Source organism: Geospiza fortis, unplaced genomic scaffold, assembly GCF_000277835.1.
Source record: "Geospiza fortis unplaced genomic scaffold, GeoFor_1.0 scaffold11, whole genome shotgun sequence".
Classification (NCBI taxonomy): Eukaryota; Metazoa; Chordata; class Aves; order Passeriformes; family Thraupidae; genus Geospiza; species Geospiza fortis.
Window position 1 is genome coordinate 13,248,212 of NW_005054304.1, and position 18,464 is coordinate 13,266,675.

The following is an 18,464-nucleotide window of genomic DNA, read 5'->3' on the forward strand; positions in this document are numbered from 1 at the left end:
AACATTCCATTTTAAACTATCCACATATAACTTTTGAATTTTAAATCTTTGATGTCTAAATCTATTTCTTTTGTAAGTGCATATTTTTGTTGAGCTAATTTTTTTTTTTATCAAGGGCCCCTGAGTTTTTTTGGAGTGCTGTCAAAATATCTGCTGCCTGTACTTTGAGGGCATAGCAGATCAGCTATAAAGAAACAAGAACCACATCAAACCAAGAACTGCTCTTAAACCCTCTGAATGGCCCTCATGGCCCAACAACAGTCCAGCTAGCTCGACAACCTCCCAAAATCCCTTAGGGGTACCCAAGGACAAAGGAGAACAAGGAAAGAATGTTTTCACTCCCTTTCACAGCCCATTTTACAGGCTTCCACTCAAAACGAGCAAAATACAAATACCGGCTATCACAAAACGCAGCAGCTTGACATCCCTGCCACACTCTGATTCTGCTTGGTCTCACAACTATCACTGCAAAGATCACATTTACTGAAGACATTCAGCAACTTGAATTTAGGAGATCTAATTTCATAGGCTTCAGCTATTTTGTCAAACATAGAAAACAACTGCAACAAACAGAAACAACAAATGCAGCACAGAGGGGCTGCACACACTGCAGCCAGCTCTGCTCCACACTCTGGCCTGCTTCAGGCAGACTCCTGCCATTCCTGCATGCTTCAGGCACCATAAACAGCAGAAAGAAAATGCAACTGGCATTCAAAGAAGAACACCAAGGAAGAGCAGAAAAAGTCTGTGAAAGAGTCCCTGGCAAGGAGGAGAAGCTGTTATCACCTGCAGCTTGCTGTCTCCTGCAACCACCACCTTAGCATCATGATTGCCTGGCAGTTTTGTCAGAATCCTAAGGAAATGCTATAGACCCAAGATCCTCAGCTGACCCAAAAAGCTTCTGAAGCAGATCCAGCAGCAGCTGGACTGCTGAGGCTTTTGTTCATCTCAGGGAAACACCAAGATGCCCACACTGTGTTGGAGAAGGAAGGATCAGCACTACCAGTGAGGTCACTACTTTGCTCACTGGTGCACAAGTTACAAATGAGAGAACTTGAGAATGTTACCTATGTTACTTCTAAGTAACTTAGATTATTTAAACAGCGATGGTTTTTCAAAGCACATAAAGAAGTAATTGTTCTTCCTTGCCTGCAGCACTTGTCTGAGGACCACAGACAGAGATGCTCAATTATACTGTGAGGAAGAGACTAATAATCAAATTAGCTGGAAGGGCTTTAAAAGATAATCACTCTTGAATGAAGTGATGAATTAGTGAAATTGTGTTAGACTAGTCTGTACAAAGAGGATTGAGCTCATTTGACCTATTTGTTCGCTTTCATTCACAATAAGCTCATTAAATAAAGTTTAGTTTATAGAGTAAATTGTCCTGTAAATTTGAGAGAATGAAAAGGATTGTGACACTCCTTCCCCCAGCTGGTGCTCAAGGATGAGAAGAGAGAGAGGAGTTTGTAAGGTTTATGTATCAGCATTTGTCTGTAGGACATAAGACAGCACAGTTAACTCTAGATGAACACTAGATTCAAATAACGCTGACAGCTCATGTGACTAACGTCATGGGATGAAGCCAGGCTCAACAGATACCTCTAATCATCCTAAAAAGACAAGATATTCATCGCTACATATTTACTAGATATCCATTTAGGAAGTCACACACAGGATGCTCAAAGTTTCCTTTTGAGACATAGCCCCAACTACATGCAGAGTTCTTTTTTTTGGTGTATGTGCTTATACCTCTCATGCTTGTTAGATTTATGAACTCCAACAGTCACTGCTTAGGCAAGTTATACATATTTAATTCTTACATTTTTCCTCATAAATTAATCTATACAGCTTCTACCAATTTACTGCTTCAGAGTCCTCTTCAAAGACCACTGTCTTTATAACATGAACACTAATATAATATTTCAACTCCTGTAGTACCAACACTCTTCTTCTCTTGTTCCCTGAAACAATTCCTCCTACACATGCAACACAACAATACTGACATTTCCTACTACCCTAGAATATTCACAGGGATTCCTTTATTCAGGAGTGCCAAAATTCAGTGTGTTTCCTCACAAGGAGATGGGGAAGAGCATGGCAAAGGTTTTACATTCCTCTTTTTCTCTTGACCAGCAATTTTTTGTCTAGCGCTGAGATAATGCCAAGTGAAATGGAGTATCAAGTGACTTCAAGTTTAATTTATTACAACAAAAATTACAAAATAAACCCTATGTTAATCTCAGTAATTAATAATCTCACATTTTAGGCGTCTTTCAGGTTCTCTCTCAACATCTATGCCATTTGATTTCAGTGGGACACAAAAGGAATTTACAGTTCTTAATCTCTTTTATCAAATGGCTCTGTTTTCAGCACTAGTGAGACAGCACAGCCTGGAAAAAAACCAAAACCATCAGCCACTTCAGAAATCATCTTGTGTTCTGCCTATGCAAAACATAAGGTACACATAAGCACAGTCTCTATTCAGCAGCAGCAGCTGCAGGGTGATGTTGGCAGCTGTGTTAAGACAAAGCAGGTGCTGCTCCACTGCTGCTGCTCTTCCCCTTCCATGTAACACAGATTCTGGTCCTCTGCAGGCACATTAAGGATTGCAGTCCAGAGGGAAAAGCCAGAGTGACCATAAGGGGGCTGGGAAGGAGGACAACATCAAATTAAGCCATCAAACTCATGACCATACCACAAAAATCATGTATGATACAGAGGCCTTGAGTGATCAACACAAATTCAAAACTTGGCCCTATACCAGCCACTGTGAACAAAATTATCTGTACCCCACATGAAACCAGCTGTGCTACACCAACTCTACAGCTCAAGCAGAAACTTGTTTTCTGATGATTCTCAATAAATACTCAATGTATTCTAGTTTCTTTCTTAAAGGAACTGGACATTAACTGTCCTTGCTCAAGAAGCAGGACCCTTTGCAGCCACTTCCCTGGAAACCTATGATCTATGCATGGTTTATTACCTCATTACACCGATGGTTGAAGACAAATGAGACTCTAAGAGCCGTCTGCTGCTGGTAAATATTTAACTACCAGAGCCATGCCAACAGACTTCTCACTTGATTCTCTTTAAATTTACTTCAGAATCATGCTTTCCTCATCCCCTATGGCCTGAAACTGTGAGTGTATCATGTTTAGCACCTTTCTCCTCAAGGATGTGAACAAAGCCTACTAATATATTACAATAGCATTTACTCCGAAATGAACTTCAGTCACTCTTGTATCTTCAGATAAAGAATCATCTGAATGTTTGCTCTACACTTGTTGCTTTATGAGCTTCAGCTTCACAGATTAGAAAAACTTTTCCCAACTATTAACAGAAGGAGAGAACCGTGCTTAGCCTCAGAAATTATTTGAAGGAGACAGAGGGTTGGCATTTCACAGTTATGGATGAAGTGTCATCCAGCTGGGCATAGACCAGGGTGAGGAAGGGCAGGTGTGGAAAAAGTCATCAGGCAATTCCAGGGCCCAGAAGCTAGAGGAAAGACAAGCATCAAGTGTAGAGCAGCCCCAACTTTTCCACCATTCTGAGGATGCAAGAAAAGATCCTGGCCACTCTTTGTTCCAGCTGTCTTTTCCAGGCCCACAGCTCCTCCACACAGCAAAAACTGCAGGAACAAGGCACCTTCTTCTCTAAGGAGTTTGAATGAGAGTGGCTGTCATTCCAACTATCACTTCTCCCTCTTCTCTCTCTCTTTTTTATCTCTTCAGCCTGTTAGAATTACACTTATGTATGTGCAGATGCCCTTAGGAAAAAGAGTCAGTTGAATCCTCTAAAGCTCTGGTCCTCAGGTCAGCATTCAAAACTGAAAGGAGATCACTGGAGCAGCCCACAGAAAAAAAATAGGCAGTAAAAAAACCCTTAAGCTGGAGTCACAGGGTCATAACTAATATGTAAATCTATTTGTTAAGAAAATTGACTCCATTCATCAGGATTAGAATGCTACACAGGCATCATATCCAAAGGGCCAATATGAAATACACTTCTGGACACATCTGTGGGTCCAAGCAACATTGCAATTCCCTTTTTATGCTTTTTGTGTGCCACTGCAAAGATAGGACAAAGCAGATTTCTTTTGTAGCTCTGATTTTCAGCAAAAAGCTCTAGTTAGACTGTTTTCAGCAGAGAAAAGTTGATAGTTTTAGTTTTTTTAATGAACATTTCAAACATCATTTATTTCTGTAATTCCAGTTCAACTGTCACCAGCACCATTATAAGAAGAGTAATGCCAGGACTGCACTCCCAAATATACCTTCAGATCTATGGCAAGCAGCAGGTCTCATTATTACACCAGCTGCTTAATTTCTGTATTCCATTAAAAATATGAGACTCACACAGCAGGCATTTTATGAGCATGAGTTAAATTTGCTTTTGCATTAATAACAACAAAACAGATGATTATGTTGCATTTGGCAGTGGGCAAGGAAAAACAGCTTCCAGTTTGACCTCTGTCCCTTCTACCAAGTAGACATCAGCATCCCATGGTGCTGGTGCAAACACAAGGGCTATGGCTAGTGCTGCAGGCCATGCTGGCAGGCTGGTACAGGGCCAGCATCCCAGTGCATCCAGAGTCCCCATCAGCTCTCAGCTCCTGACTCACACACAGCTCTGCACTGAACAGAAACTGAGAGCCACTGCTGCATGCAGGGGCAAGACAGCGCCAATTAACTGCCTGGCAGCATCTTTCTTCTTTGAGAGACAGCACCCTGGCTTCCACTAAGCACCCATAAGAACTCTTAACCTCTGCCTTAGAAAAGACAAAGACAATTTGACATGGCAAAAGAAAACCTGACATGCAGTTCTTAACAAGCTGCTCACCTGGATTCACAGCATCGCTGAATATATGTGGTTAGTGTCCAGCTGGCTCAACACTGCATTTAGCTCTTGCCTCTGTAATTAAGAACTTAAAGATGCAGTAATATATTTTTAAAATGTTTTCACATTAGCTCTGCTAAGGCACTGTAAGCATTAAAAAGCACTTACTGATATAGCTATCATCAGGAAACATCTCTGCAAAGACAAAGGGTATATTTCTGTGTGAGTGCCTTAGCCATTACTCCTGGCTCAGAAGTATCTAATTTAAAAAATCCACTAAACTTTTCTTCCACATTAATTAAAGTCATTAGCTGCAATACAGAAAATGATCAATGAATAGACATGGAATAGGTTTCCCAGACAGGTTATGGATGCCCCATCCCTAGAAGTGTTCAAGGCCAGGTTGGATGGGGCTCTGAGCAACCTGGTCTAGTGGAATGTGTCACTTTCCATGTCACAGGAGTCAGAACTAGATGATCCTTGAGGTCCCTTCCAACCCAAACCATTATATGCATCTCTGATGATAATATGCTATTCTAAGTATTTTAAGCTTAGAACTTTCAAAGTAAATAAATAATGTCTCCTGCTTGTCAAAGCGGCCACAAAAAAGATCTGTAGTATAGTTATAGCAGCAAAGCCTCTCAGTATAGCAATAGTTCATATGTACAAAACAGGTAAAGAATTACACTGATTGTTTTTCCTTCAAACTAAGATTAACACCAGTTCCTTGGCTTTTTCCAAATCCAGGACTTTGAGTGTTTGTTACACGTTTCAAAAGGTATAAATTTCACATTTTTTTATTTATAATAAATTGTGCTAGCACAATTTATTGACTTCTGTTATGTAGGAGAGGCTGAACACTAAAATTGAAAGTATTTTTAATTTTTGAATGAGACCAAAAATACTTCGACAGAAAATACCTGAAAAAATACCAAAGCAATAATCAAACTTCCTTTGCTGTAAAATCCATTTGATGCTGAAACCCATTCCCTTCTGAAAAAACACCATTCACATTCAGCCAAGTCAATCTTTAACTTAGGTCACTACTACTGATCAAGTTTAAAAAAATCAAATTAAAAAAGTCCAATCCCAAAGAGTAAAATATATCCATTGGCAAGTCATTGACACACACACACTACAAATCTATTTATGCCAGCCCTTCTGTCATTGCTTGTTTACAGGATAAGAATCTCAGTTTTTATAAAAGAATGTATTATCCTCTTGATTGTGAAAGAGGTTGGAAAAAACCCCACTATTCAAATTGACCACAAAGGATCAAATCTCAGTGGAAGGCAAGCACAAAGAACCACAGTATTTTATTTAGCAGATAAGTGCCTGAAGTTTCTGAGAGGTTATGACATTAAAGAAAAATATGCACACACAAAATACTCAAGGAGCTGCTTGCCATCAAGTGACTGAAGCACACACGGACGACATTCACCGGTAGAAATACAGAGAGGAAAAAGGTTTCTGTACCCTATAACCTGCTTTGGTTGAGAAATTTTTGGACAAAAAGCTGCATCCTGAGGCAAGAGCCTCAAACAAGCTCTAGCTCACTGCTCTCTTCCCCACCTGGTGATTAGGTGCACACTACCTGCCCCCCACACAACACAGAAGGGTTTCTGGTCCAGGTGCACCATCACACTGAGAGGCTGTACACTGCTTCCAGGTTCACAGCTAGCCTCTCCATATGGACAGCTTTTTCTGGATATTGCAGCCCACTCAGAACAAGACACAGTGAAAAGCATAATCATGCCCACAGAGCCCAATCTGCATATCCAAGACTATCTGCAATACAAAAGCAGATACCCAGGACTATTCCATCTCACCATCCTTCTTAGCAAAATGGAAAAAATGGCATTGGCCAGGCTCTCAGACTGTCTTGTTGCTTTGTTGTCAGGAAGAAAGACAGTGGGAGCTGACAGAGTTCCCCACAGTCACACAGTAAAAGGATTCTCGTAAATCTTTCTCACATTATAAAACTTCTTGAGAAGAATGCAGTCTGCAGAAGCTACAGCAACATATGTAGTCGTAAAGGCCTTTATTATGAGTGTTTTCCCAGAGTAAAAAATAGTGTCTGGATGGCTTATTAAAAGTCTACAAAATTTGAAAAAATACCTGATCAACAAAAAGTAAGGAATAGAGACTCATAACCATCTTGGCAACATGTAATCTTGGAAGAAAGTACAAGGGAAAATCAGTCTCTTTGACACCACAGAATTTCACTGGGATACAGTTTCTCAGTGTTCCAGTTCCAAGAGAGAGGATTTGATATAGATAAATGAACATCATAAAAAAACTCTTTCCTCGCCTGAGACTGATAAGTATCTGTAGGTTGTTTCCTCCTTATGTTTATTTTCTTTTACTCTCTGAATGAGTGAAACTCACTTTAAACCTTACCGCCATATTTACCTGTTGCTGCTGCAGGCACTGAGGCAACATGCAAACACTACTGAAATTTAAACAAAGGCATTAAGTAACACGATCAAAAATAAATTAAACAAGAAGGGATATTCTGAATAGTTAGTTCTGCACTGATCAGGGGTTATAAATACCACAAAGTGCATGTAACAGTAGACAGAGCATGCTACAACCAACCAGCAAAAACGTAGGTGAACTGCTCAGTAAATATTGATAGTCTGGGCTAAACATAAGAGTCCATTAATTCTGTGTTTTTACAACTGTCTTGAAATAAGCGTTGTTCCACATCTCTCTCTCTCTGAATATGCGCTGTTTGGCTTCAAACATATTTCCCTCAAGTCACACATACACTGGATTTTTCTGCTTCCATCAGTGGAGGACACACAGGGAGAGAGCATGAAAGCAGGGAACAAACCCAAAACTCCTCCAACTGCAGCTTCCCCCTGAAGAGGATCCCTTGAGAACACCAAAAACCACATCATGACCCCAACACAGGCTGAGAAAGCAGCACTGCAGGGGTGTGACCCTCACCCCTGAGCAAGGCTTTGAGCTGCCCTGGAATGAAAGAGCAGTGAGGTGCCTGGAGCAGGAGCTGGAAGCACACTGAGGGCTAACTGCAGTGGGCTGGGCTATTTCTGTGGGCAGCAATGCTAAGTGTGATAAACTGGCATAGGGACTTTTTTTTAATTTTAAATGACACACACTTCAACTTCTGCAACAGCAAGGGAGGCCCTATGACACCAGCAGCCAACTGATTTAAATAGAACATGTGACCTGCCAGCCAGTTTTGAGTCTGGCTGCAGATAAAATAAAACAGCAGATAAGGTGGATCCCCTGTCGGCTCCAGGCCTAGGAATAGATGCTGGCTGACTCCCACAACTTTGCACTGCTTGTGCATATGGAGTATTTCAAATTTGCGCCACAGAAATACGCTATTTATCTCTTGCACACTCGTAGGTAAGATTAACTTGTGCCACAGCAGCATGCACTGACCTGTGAACCAGCACATTGCTCCTGGTTCCTTCTAGTGGGTCTTGCTGGTCTGACTGCTGCCACAGGGTGCTGTGTAATTTTCTTAAGGGTTCAAGTCCTTGAGCTGGGGAATTACTCACCCAAAATCTAGAATCAGAGGCACCACAAAGGTCAAAGGCAGTATCTAGGGGCTTGAATTCTAAATGTCATATGACATTCAAAGTTTTTAGCAATACTCTCTGGCTTTTTCTTTTTTAACCTGTTAATAGCTTTTTTGATAGCTTCTACCTTATTACATACCTTTATGCAGTTACTTCTTTTACTAGTTATGAGTATTCCTAAATTACACAAAATTTTTTTTTATCATATGTCAAGAAAAGAATTAACTACTGATACTTGATGCCAAGTGAGACAAGAAGAGCTGTAATTGTTAGCAGTAGAGAGCCCAGTTACAAGGTCTTACTTCCCAACAAACCAAAGCTGCATTTGTATTAGAACGCCAGGGAGATCACAGTTTTCATCTGCTGCCTCAGTGGGATCCCCAAAAATAGTTTCATCCCTGTTCATGAGAAAAGTTGACATGGTTATTCCAGAAGGAGAAGTAACTAGGAACTCACAAGGAAACAAGCTACAGATTGTGCAGCATTATGAAATGCTGAAGAATGGCACCACTGTGAGGGTTTGCACAGATTAGAGTTGGATCAGGGTCTGATTTATAGCAAAATATATGCACTTAACACTTCCACTGCCATGCAGAACAGCTAGGGGTCAGTACTCCAAGGAGCATGCATGGTTTAATAGGTATAACTCAGTTTTAGAGCCTGGGTTATTTGACATCTCTTTAAATTACTCCAGCTCAGTTGAATTTCCAGTGTGCTTAAAGCCACAGAGCACTGAAAGACCAAGTCTGAAACATCGGCCTTCAAACTGCAATCTTCTACGTATGCCTGGTTTTATTTTACCAGAAAGGGCTACAAACACTGAGTACACACCTTCAGCTTCTGACAGAAGCACACAGATGTAAGTATAAATTATATTTTCATATCCTTTAGCCTATCAAACTCTATGGCGTCAGATAAATAATCACTATAATAAAAAATACTGAAGAATGATCTCACACCCAAGAGATTAAAATGGAAAAAATGGCAGACAATTCAGTACAGAAAATTTCAGTCCCTGCACATTAAATACGCACTAGCCTCAGCTCTGCAAAAAATAATAGTGTTACCTGCCTCACAAAAAAACCCTTTTGACTGAAATCCACTGCAGCTACCTGAGAAAGAGTACCAGTCAGAACTGACTGCAGAAGATGCTGCTGTGGTACCAATGGCTGGGAACATATTCTGGCAGGAATCTTGTCCCAAAATTTTTATTATCATTTTCTTTGTTTAAGTGAATTTCAACTCATCCTACAGCAGGTCATTTCCCAAGTCAACCGAGGGCAAAATCCCCAGGAACCTCCCCATTTTCAACCCTCGCTGCCTCTGTGTGGGGCACCTTTAGCGAGGCTTAAGCTTGCAATATTACAGTAAGCAGATTATGGCTTTAAAACACTTTTCAAAACCAACTTTTGGCAAAGTGCCAAAAGGTGTGCCACAAACGTATGTAACCTGATGCCTTAATAGTTCAGGAGCCATTTGAAAGCAGTTTTTGGGAAAGCACTAGGAAAGCACCCAGAATATTGCCAGCAGCACCTAAGATTAAAAGAGAATGCGTGAACTAAAAGCAAAGTCCTATCTAACAGTCCCATCTAACATGATTCAAACCTACACTGTATTTGGTTACTGAGCACAAAAGCTCCTCACAAAAGAGCTCCAAGGACTTGATTCAGTTTTCCTGTTTCAACACAGCTGTGGCCATCCAGCAGACAAATGAAAATGGGAAGGCAGGAAAGACATACTCACCCTCTGGCTGCAGAAAAAAAGTGATTGTTCAAGATCACTATTTGCTGTGTCTGCATTCCCTCCCCTCCCAAATTTAAGAGACTTCCTGCCTTTAGTTAAAAATACTAGCATGTGTATTGCTCTGGAAAAGTATTTACAGAGCTGCGGGAAGTCTTGATCTCAGCATGAACTTTAAAAACTGAGTCTGTCTTTTAAGAAACTGGCAGCTTCCTGGTAGTTTTATCTGGAATTTTCAAATTCTGAAAAGCTGGAGTGAGAGGAGGAGAGGGGCCAGTAAACTGAAATGTATCCACTGAGAAGCAAAGATAAGCTCCCACTTTGCCGTTTCATAAATATCTCTTCTACCTAAAGCACATCAGCTATGCAGATCAGATACACAGCTCCTACAATACAACTGTGAAAAGCAGCTGTCTTTAAGTTCCAGCTGTTTTATCTATGTTAAAAGTGTCAAGTATTTACCTGAGCCACTGATCAAGGTCCTTGACTTCCAACATTTAGCTGGCTCAGTACCACCAGCCTTAGGTCCAGCATTCAGGTCAGCAAGACCACTAACTTCAACTTCTCACATAGCATTTCTTTATTACAGATATATAGCTTCTATTTTGTTTATATTTTTGTATTGTAAAGAATTCTTTAAGCTTATTTCCTTGTCTAGGGAAGGGCAGAGACAGTATCTGTAGGAAACAAAGCTGAACTACTTTGTGGTTATGCACTGGGCTTACCACCTTCTCAAAACACTTTTAGACAGTCCAGCCCATCTTTACTGCAATTAACCTGTTAAAACCACATACCTCAGGCTAGCCAAAACCTGTGCCCCACTCTCAGATGAATCATCACTACCTAGCTCAGCCTGGAGATTATCCCACTGCCACAGCCACCCTCCCTCCATCCCTGTCAGTGCATCCTCCACAGGGGCCACAGCTACAAACCCACCCCTGTGCTACGTCTGCCCCTGGATCAGGAACCGTGTAGTGACCAGGTCCTCCTTGAGGGACTCCAGCCTACAGGGGCTGTCTGAGGAGCAGCTGAGGTCACAAAGGCCCCTAGAAGCTGCTGTGCCTTAGGCACCTGGCACCTTTATGCTTCTATTTAGAGCAAACACATAAAGGTGTTTTACAAAAGCAGATAGCACAATGGAAAATGCTCACAGCTGTGCAATCACAGGCAGAGAGCAGCTGGTTCAAACAGCAAGTACAGAGTATAAATAACAAACAGTTTTCATGAGAAGGTGCAGAGAGGGTCAGGTCAGGCCCTAGAAAAAAGAAACCTCGAACAAACCCATAGGAATGTTCTTCTGTGAACAGTATGGTATAGGCACTTCAAGCACAACCAGTGACCACACTGCACAAATAACACTCATCTTGGAGCAGAACACTGGAACAGGCTGCCCACAGAGGCTGTGGACTCTCCCTCACTGGAGACATTCAAGAACCATCTGGATGCAATTCCGTGCCATGCGTTCAAGGATGCACCTTCTTGAGCAAGGAGGCCGGACCATATGACCCCCTGTGGTACCTTCCAACCTTTAACATTCTGTGACTCTGGGATCTTTTCCTCACCACAGCACTCTGGCCAAAGTGATATCCTCGTGATATATGGAGTTTGATTTGCCAGGAAGAAAAGCAATGCAATTTTTCTTCTACTCTGGCAAACATACAATACTCTTAAGGATGCTTCTGTGATCTCTAAATCAATTTGTTGTCTCTTTAGTTTTAGGTAACAATGGAAGATGCTGGGAAGCTGAAATTGCTGCCTACTTTGCAGATAAATAAAATACTTCTTAAAAGAAGACAGTTTATTTCTCTCCATCTGACAGGAATGTGAGGACTGAAATAATTTTGATCAAAAATCACAAGATAGTAAATGTGAAAACAACTGCTTCAAAACTGTTTTCGAAGTTGTTCAAAATCTGAAGGAAAAAAGTAAATTATATCTTGCCTGTGTATAATGTACTCAATTTTTCTGTCCCTTTGAAGATGCGCTGCCTGTGCTCATGATGATGAATTCAACTTTTCTAAAGGTATAAATGTCGCATTTATAGAGTAAACATCTTTCTTCCATTTCCATTTGAAGAAGTACTGAGTATTTCCTGATCACTAAGGGGAGGTTGTGCTTGCCAGTCCTCATCACACAGGCACAAAGCCCTTTGTTTATCCATGCCCTGACTGCTGACAGCTGACAGTGGCCTGCCTACACCCAGCCTCACTTGAACAAAGGAGAATTAGTTCATGGACAAAAGCTACCATCCTCAGTAGGCAGGCAGCCAAACAATGTTCATTTTAACTTCTCTTCTTCAGCTGCTGTGCTACAGAGTCATTCTGACATGAGGGATTTATTTCCCTAGTAATGGACCTGATCTTCAGAGTATAGATCCATGCTTTCCCAACACCTGGATGACAGGAATTTCTAAGGACTCAGGACTCAGGCATGAGCTGAGAATGGAACACGTCACAACAAATAACCTGCAGGCCTCAAAATTGTCCTCCTCCCAGCCTCCCTGTGCAAGTTCACAGAACAAACAGTTAACTTCAATTCTTTGCTGGGCTGCTCAGATCTGCTCTGGGATACAGAAACAAAGTGAGTCGTCATATGAATGGCAGAAGCGACCTTATAAAAAGCCACCTCTTTCCTATGCAAACCTAATGACCAGGGTATTACTCAGTATCTTGACAGCAAGACAGAGAATGAGACAGAAACACACAGAACCTGCCTCTCCCTTTCATCCTTCTGGAAAAAAGGAAAAGAGGTAAGAAACCAACCCAGAGCAAGAGCTGCTGATACATGCCTTTAACAGACACTTAGTTAACAACTTATTATAAAAAGGTACAGAAATTACCATGAAACATCTCTAGGCTCAGAAGAGTTTACTGCCTCCTCAGATGGAGGGACTTCCCCACCATGAGCCACCCCATGAGAAATTCACCTTTGAGGCTGTTTTCTAAGAACATCTTCAGGATGAAGATGATCCTAAAGAAAGCAAGCCCAACTCAAGCACAGCTCCTCCGCTCATTTTCCTTCAGATCATTCTGCCTCAGTGGGAAGGGGGAACTGAAAGTTTTGCTCTTTAACTAGATATTGAGAACAAGTGTGCTGTTTGCTTCCTCTCGGATGCCAGAAGTCTCACAGTGTAAGGCGGACTTCCGGAGGAGAAAGCCTCCGTACAAAAAAAGCAAAAACCAAAACACAAACAAACATCTCTATTTCCCTTTCCCTCTTCTCCTATCCCTTCAGAAATTAAGATATTATAAACTCTAGGACAAGGTCTACATTTTTGCCCTATAAATTTTCAAACACTAAAATGTAAAAAGAAAAAAAAAAATCAGAAGAGACTCGTATTCTTAAAACTAGGTTTGTCAAGCCTTAAGTGCTCAGCACTTCAGTGATTTGTGGTAAATCTTCAGAGCATCTCAGACACTTGCAAAGCAATTTTCTCAGACATCCTCTAGAGGTTTAGTATTATTTTTTTTGCAGGTATAAAGATTGTGAGTGAAGTCTTTTAGCACACTTGCTAAGAGTGCTAAAAGGAACAGCGCCAGACTTATCTTCATCTCATGAGCAACAAAAAACTCATAATTACAGCATTGTTTGTATGATCACAGCATCCACTGCAAATGAAATCACAGCATCATTTTCTGTTATCTACTTTATTAATCATGGAGCACCCACACAGGTGGGTCACCTTATGACTATTTCTATCCCCATTCTAAATTAAATATTTTTTTTAAAGTCACTATTAACAGGAAGTTATATAAATTTTCATTTTCCTTCACAACAAACCTGTTGAATATATCTGAAGTAATGTACTTCCCAAACTTTGGGAAGCACAGTCTGTACTCTGCACTCCTATATCACGTATGAGAAAGCTCTTCAAGAAATCTGTTTAAAAATTACACAGATTTTGCTATGGACAATGTTAGACCAGCATTTCAGGTTTTTTTACATTTCCTTCAGTACAACACAGCCTTGGCTTAGCACACAAAAGCTCTAACTTCCTTAGGTTTGTGATGCTGAAGAGAATGACCACATTCTTTCCAGCCTTCCCAGAGCTGGTTTTCATTTCCTTTCCTTAGGAACTGCCATATTCACATAACCACCAAAGACACACATATGCTGACACACAGAGTAGGCAAAAAAAGCAGCACTATGCAAGAAAAGCTGATTTGATCTGCATATTTCAATTAGCTGCTTTTATGTCAATTGCCCCACTGGAAAACAACAGCAAGAATTTGAAGTCTCACTGTTGATGTGTGTTTCAAACCCTGAGTGAGGCTGGTTTTCAGAAATTTCCCAAACCTCCAAGGGAATGAGTGTCTTGCAGGTAATTGTATGTGCACGTACAAGAGTATCTCACAGCCCACTGTGTCACTACAGCATCTGCACTGGAGAGAGAAGGCACAGCAGAACAGTTCATGGGAGTATCTGCAGAAGTACAAAGAGAGATTAATTTCTGTGCTATATATCACATCTCTCCCCAAAAGTATATTTATCAGGGAAAATAGAGCCATCTCCCAGCTGCCAGACGAGAAGAGACAACAGCAAATGACTAGCAGCCATTCCCAATGCCACCCTGTTATTCTGGCACAGACACAACAGCAAAGTCAAAAAAATGAACTTGCTGAGACAGGAAAATTTTTTGCAGCAGAAGCAGAGATCTTCTAAATAGTTTTTCTAAGACATGCAGAAATTAGTATTTGAAAGAGTGAACAGTGCTTCCATAAACAAACAGTTTAGCAGTTTGTATGTTTTTGTTGATATATGCCAGTATGAGCAGGAGGTTTCTGTTTAGGAAAGAAGATTTGGATCAATAAGCTAACTTTTGTTGCACCAGGCTTTCAAAGCAGAGGAAAGACAAGGGAAAACACGCCCAGCAGCCATAAATTACTCCCAGTTCTTGGCTCCAATTAGATATCAATTTCCAAAGGACTTGAGTGGGCTGAAAAGAAAAAGTAGGGTCTCAAACCACATTTATGTGAAATATTTGGCTGCGTAAGACATTCAATGACAATCTGCTTCTCTGTAGTTGCCTGGGATGTCCTGGGGTTGCTGTTTGTCAGAATATCTTAGAAATCCCAGCAGTAGGTCATACGCAAAAGAGAAAGAGGTAAAATCAAAAACCTCCACGGAAATATCCTGTGGCTATTAAGGACCCATTCAGATCTTTGCTTATAAGACTGTATAAAACTGACAGACAAACTGGATAGGTGTAATGCTAGGAGAATTATGGTGATTTGAGAGTACGAATTACTATAAAAACTAACAGGAAGGACAGGAAAAAAGTTCAAGCTAGTCTGAGGAACTGGGTAGTCAAAAACTTACCAGCTGAAAGCACTGAAAAAAATATTTTTTGACAGACATGGATGATGTTGGGAACTGACCAAAAAAAAAAAGCCCCAAAACAAAACCCTCACTACTCTGCTTTCTGCAGATAAGCCCAATGACTATCCTACTGGCTGCAGTTTGCAGCTAGGAAGAAAATTCCCCTCAGCAACAAGCATATGCAATATCCCAATCAAGGAAGAAAATAAATCCATAATGTTTTTCACAGAAACCTTTGCAATTTGCTCTTGCCAGCTTACACACGATCCTTCCCCTTGCCAATATATTCCAGAGGCACAGTTTTAAGAGAATTTTGCACATAGAAATGGAACACATTCTGAATTAATGATGCTAAATAAAGGTACATTTTGAAAACAATTTAAGTTTTGCCATTTTACTTCCCTCACTAATACTTGCTCAAAGCAAGCCCTGCCTTTTGCAGAGGAAATGTCACAATTCCAGCACCTTCACATAGGACAGAACAGTTTTAGCACAGCACAGGGCTGTGTGACTGCAAAGAACTCTGCTTTTAAGCTAAGAAAAACCCTGTAACCCAGACTTCTTCATTTTCCATGGTTGCCACCCATCCTGAGCGATGCAGGCATGCTGGTAGAGATCTCCATAGCACACACTAAACTAGAAATTTCACTTACATGAATGGCCATAAAAGGAAACACAATTTTAGACCAGAAGGATTCAGCACTATAGAGAAATTAACTAGGACCATCCGAAAAAGAAAATAAATAAATAAATCCAATCCCTTCAATGTTTCCTGGGTTAGAAGGTTTATGAATTAAAAAAAAAAAAAAAAAAAAAACAAAGACCACCAACAAAACCCCCAGCAATTAAAAGCCTTGATTCTGTGTTAACAAATGCATTCTCCACTGAGATATGGTGAGGGGAGATTTTCCTCATGGAGAGCAGTGCAAGCAGGGCATTTCTTTCAGCATGAGCTGCAGAAGTTAAAACACGCAAGTCAAGAGGAAGCAAAAGAGTTGGCAACCTTTAGGTTCTACCACATGCAAAATAACTGCAGAATTACAAATCTGGGACTCTAGCAAAATGAACTGCAGCCTTTGGGGAACAAAATTATGTGTAATAAGAATGCCTGGCCAAAGAATACAATATTATATGCTTCAATTATTTTGAAAAACTGCCTATGCTGCTAAGCCTTTTTCTCTTTTGCACACAGCCTGCTGTCCAGATTTCTCACACATTCTTGTCAAAGCACCAATCCCAGAACATCCCAGGCAGCTAGAGTCTGTCTAACAACTAACCACTTTAAATACAGAAAGACCCACCTAGCAAAAACCTCAATTTTACAAAATGCAGAATTTGTATAAGCACCTCTCTGAAAGGCAAAGCAGCTAATGACAGCTTTAGGAAGAGCTGTAGTTCTCATTTAAAAGTGGAGCTGAGAAGCTAGTGATTGAGGATACAGCTCCTTAGGACAGCAATCCCTGCTGTAATCCTGAAACCTGAAAAAAATTACATTGAATTAGCAATAATGGCTTGTTTATCCCCACAGCTGTGTATTTATTAGCCAAAAACACAGCACACAAACACACTGTGCATTCACACACCTGCCCATCAACACCTGAGTACTCGCAGTATGTGATGACCAAGTGCACATCCTACAACCTGGGGTAGCCACTGAAATACAACCTCCAGCTTTACGAGCGGAAACTCCAGTCAAGGCCCCAAACGGCACATGAGCAGACTGATTCCCATCACCAAACACAGCATGAAGCAAGCTGCAGAGACCATAAAAAGTATTGTATATTAATTTGTTCCAAAAATTTCCGCTAATTAAATAAACCAAATCTTGTTACTTTTCCCAATTAGATTTTTCCTTAACATTACAACATCTCTCTGCTTCACCTATTTGATGCAAGAATTTAATTCCCAAGGCATGCCACTGTCGTTCCATCCCACAAAGTAACAGACACGATCATTTTTTGCTCTTTCTTATTATGACAGTGGTGCCAAACTAAGAGCTTTTCCTCCTCCACCTCCTCCTTCTCCTCTCATTTTTGGTGTCTCTTCTTAGAGCTTTATCAGCTTTCAGTCTCGATTTAGAGCCTTAGAAAAGCACGAAGCTTGTCTGCAAAGCAGTACCCTGGAGAAGTTAGAGGTGGCAAACTGAATAGGTAGTGTCAGTGTGAGCTGAATGACAGTGTAAACGCTCTCAGCGAGGTAAAAGGTGTTTTCAGCACCCCCTGCCAAGACCTCAGAAGATTAAGGAGGCTAAGTCAATATTTATCTTAAATTCCCTACTTAGATGTCCTCGTATACAGCCATGAGAAGGCAAAGAAGGGCTATTCGCATTAAGGGATATGGGGCAAATTAATGCAATGGAATTTTTTAATAGGCTTTTCGAATAGTTTGAGAAAAAAAAAATATTGGGGAAAAGTAGAAAGTTCATTTCGTACAACTCCACCCACTGCCGCAGGTTTCGAGATGGGTTGTGGAAGCTGCTCAGTAAGAAGCGCCAGATCGCCCCGGACTTCCTTCTGTCACCACACACACCCCAGCAACTGCCTTGCCATGGGAGGGCCCCGGACACAGGGACGGGGTTCTGTCCTGTTCCATCACAGCAGTATTTCCAGGCATGCACACGGTATATCTCTGTTGTTAAGAACTTTAAAAAAAGGATTGAACTGCCTCCTCTCCCAGCAATTAGGAGTCGCTAAGGACTCTTAATATCACCCAGTCCTACGCTCCAGCAGATCTTTAAATCCATCGTGCGTCTGTTTGCTCGTATGGTTCCTAATCACAGAACCTCTGGGACTTCTGAAAGCCCGGAGAAGCTCAAGGCAGGTGGACTTCAGCACTTCACGTACCGAGCAGCAGCACCGCGACAGCCCGCAAGAGAAACTTTTTGTACGCCGGCGTTTTACTCCGCGCTGTTTACAGAGCAGCCCGTGAGTCACCCGGGGCAGAGCCCCCGGCTCCTGCCGCCCGTGAGTCACCGCGCCCCGCCGGGCACGGCCCGGGGCGAGCAAGAGCAGC

General features: G+C 41.3%; 1 protein-coding gene across 1 annotated transcript in view; it reads right to left on the reverse strand.

Moving 5' to 3' along the window:
- Positions 1 to 18,464, reverse strand: part of MCUB (mitochondrial calcium uniporter dominant negative beta subunit) — a 46,307-nt gene that overhangs the window by 26,777 nt on the left and 1,066 nt on the right.